Here is a 4,025-nt window from a genome sequence, read left to right as displayed (position 1 = left end):
TCAAGAAAATGATCCAAGTCGCAATATTTAGAAACTGTTCTTTTTTTTACTTATCGATATGTAATTCAATTTGATTATATTCAATTAAACAGTATACTTAACGAGCTAACCAAATGATTTACTTAATGTCTACTGATTTAAGCGAAACCCAAATAACTCACACACACATATTTCTCTCAGCTTACCTAATTACTTATTATACTTATTATAATAGATATGCATAGATATATTATATTGTATTGTATCGTATTTTGTGTTCGTTTTGCCAGGTTTATCTTACGATTAATTCTAGTTCCACTCGATATGATGTACTCACAACTTATTCGATTTATTTCGCATTGATTTTAAACTCGAAAATGAAACGAAAACGAATGCCGCGAGAGATCTCTCAAAACGTAACAAGAACCCAATTTACACAAAACACACACACAAGAACCTCGAAAAACGAAACACACATTATTATATAGAAGATACAATTATCTAGCCAGATTTAATGACCCTTTTTTCGTCATCTTAGCGGAGGAGTACAAAGTATATTCAATATTCGTATTCGTCAAGTGCAAACCAAAGTAAATGAAACCAAGAAAACCTATTATATTGTATTCATTATTATATATTATTATGCCTACTTATTATTCCATTTTTATAATTATTATAACTTATTGAATGCCAGCAAAGCGAAACCAAAAATGAAACTAAAAAAATGAAGCAAAACTAACACAAAAGAAAATAACAAAAATAAAATAAAAAAAAGGCGAACTACCCCTAAAAATATATATTTATTATTAAATAAATGTGTGACTTATTCCAAAAACTATGCAAAAAAATGAAAAAGCGAAAATACCACAAAAAACCTAAACACAACCATTTGTTTTCTTTTTTTCCAACCAAAAACAAAAAAAAACAACCTCACACAAAATTGGCAACGCCGCAGGTGACTTGTGATCGGAGTGGTGTATCCCTCTGAGAAGTTTGGCAACAGGCCAAGTGAAATGCGGTAACACACCCACATACAACCATAGAAACTACTACAACAACAGCACTCGCATTTATACAAAGATACTCGAAATACGAACTAAGTTTCAACGATCTATAAAAGTATCACTAAGTTTTAACTGGTTTTATATCGTACGCATACATACATACATACATATATCCAACCATAGGCAGTGTATAAGTACACATACATACAAATATACATACATACAATATGTATATGCAATGTATATTTGAACAAAGAGAGCCACCTAGTTGCCCTTGCGTAATTGGATTTTTCACATCTATATTCTAGATTTATTCCCCCCTTCAGCTCTAATGATCATTCAGTAGAGTCTACTTACAATCAATGTTTGTGTCTGTAGTATTAGAAAAAACAAAAAAATGCAAAAACCGAAATAACAAATCGCAAACGCAAAACATTTTTTAAAAAGTAAACACTTTTTGGGTGTACTCGTATCTGGTGCCCAGAAGGCAAGGCCACATCTACATGGCAAGCGACTCTAAGGCTAAGAATTACTTAGACCAAAAAATAAGTATACAAAAAAAAAAAAAATAGTACTTACAGTATTTAAGAAATGGAGGGGAAAAGAGATAACCAATAACCGCTCCAGCAGAGCAACATGTTGTGGGAGCTGCGAGTGCAAATTGAAAACACCAAATTTTTAAATATAAACGATGTAAAATTTTTTAAACAAAGATTTATAGTAAAATTTATTGAATATGTATGTGAATATATACATATACACAGAGGGAGAGTTAGCGAGAAGGAGCAAAAAAGATGGGAAAATAGTACGGAATACATGTCAGAGAAATACGCGCGAAATAAAATGTGAAATACATTAAAAAAATACCTTAAAAAAAGACAAAAAACGAACTGCTTCAATGACAAACAAGGAACGGTAACGAAACCAAAAGCAAGTGACATCATGATGGCCAGAAATCGAAGTCCCCTATCGCCAAACAGAGAGATGTTTGCTTCTTGACCACTTCGATTCGGGGATCAGATCGTTCAAAATTTTGGGTTGTGGTCAGTAAAGCTTCGCGGTCGATTTGATGGCGCTTGCAACCCATCGAAATTTATTCGTTTTCCTCTCACCCGGTGACTAGATACCTAATACTCAATACAATATTCAGCAGTATAACCAATGTGGATTACTCAAGAGATAATCGAATATGACCCATAAGTATACTCAAATATTAACCGCCGCATCGCATCACAGCAGGCAGCCCCGATCAGGGTTCTGCGTGTGAAAGTGTGTGTCATTCACAAAAGCAATATTAAAATGTGGCACGAGTCAGATACTGAAGTAGCTAGGACCCAGACTTGGACTTGTAACCGGACTTGACACGACGGAAACGTGAACGGAACGGAGATGTACAAATCGAAACTCAGCGACTCGGGTCACATTCATTCACAGAGTTTGCATGCATAAGTGCTTTCTATACCATTTACCTAAAAATTTATTAACTAACGAATATAAGTACAGTTTATTGGTTCCATTATTACACAAACATGAAAACACGCAGTTGAATTTTGGATGTTCTACAAGTTAAGTTTTAATAAAACTACAATAGAGCGAAAAAGAAACGGCAAAAGGCATGCCTAAAACCGAACCCAACAATGAAAATCATCAACTAAGCATGAAATGCATTTAAAAGTTAAATACAACAAATACATATTTATGAAACTATATATATATATATATACATATAGAAATATATATATATGTATATATACATATATACATACCTAAGTGTCTACTTATATGGACAGAGAAATACCCCCCAAACAAGAGCAACACAAAGTCAGAGAGTTTGAAGCTACGAAATTTCAAAGAAAATCAGATGCAGATAAAGAAAAAGATGAGAAAAAATTGCAATTACCAACGCCTCCCGATTCTAAACAAAACATTAACTTCCAACATTTTTATTGATATACACTAAAATCTAGTCACGTAAGGCGATTTCATTGATACAATCTAACAATCTGTGCTAATGGAGCAGAAAAAGGAAGTATATTGTTCATTTTCACAGTGACAAAATTGCATGCAGATTAGCGAAAACAAAAAGTTCAAGTTAGTCTATAGGAAAAGATTTAACTGTGGGAAAAATAGAGATCAAGAGGAGAACAGGCCAAAGCAAGCACAAAAAATCAGTAAAATTCAAAACCAAATACCCTCTAAAGGCAAAACTACACGGTAAACTGTGGCCAAGCGGTATGAGCAGTTGTCTGCTTGGCCCATAAGCAGTGTGAGCAGTTAACGGAACTGGAACTCCTCATAGGTAGTAGAACTGCTTACAATGTAAAATATAAGAAAAATTAAATCGAAAACAGAATAGAAAAATGTTGAATAATTTGCAAAAATTTGATCAATAAGTTGAGAAAATAAAAAACAGGAATAAAGTTAAAAATATACGTAGCCGCCAGTCAACGGAACGCGCCCAAAGAATAGAGGTTTAAAATAAACTAATGAAAAACGAAAATGAAGAAAATATTTAAACCAATTTTGTGCATAAGAAAATTGGAAACCGTTACACACATATATAAGCAAACCCCATTCATAGAACATATACAGTAAAAACGATACGTATGCAACAGAAACATCCACAAAATAAATGGAAAAACCAACAGAACTAAACTCCAAGCTTAATTATTTATTGTCTATTTTATTATGTATGCTAATTATGATTGTCTATAGCGTATCATACTATATGCATAACCCCATATATACTTTTGTGTAGATCTGAGGCCAGCACATATTTATTATACTTACCCAATTAGTTAACCACATACCGTATATCTATGTACTTACATTAATTTACGTATATGCTTCATTAATACATTTCGATATTGTATTCGTAGCCAACGAGTAGGACTTGAGACTTATTTGTACTACCACCTCCTCCTTCTCCAACACAATCACACATCCAACACCCAAAAAAGCATCAGCTAAAGTTCTCATTTAAAGTATTTACATATGGTCTAAGGTCTATGGATAGTCGCATATTTCTGTATGTATATACCA

Source organism: Drosophila pseudoobscura, chromosome X (assembly GCF_009870125.1).
Source record: "Drosophila pseudoobscura strain MV-25-SWS-2005 chromosome X, UCI_Dpse_MV25, whole genome shotgun sequence".
Taxonomy (NCBI): Eukaryota; Metazoa; Arthropoda; class Insecta; order Diptera; family Drosophilidae; genus Drosophila; species Drosophila pseudoobscura.
The sequence above is the reverse complement of the archived record's forward strand: the minus strand, read 5'-3'. Positions refer to the sequence as shown.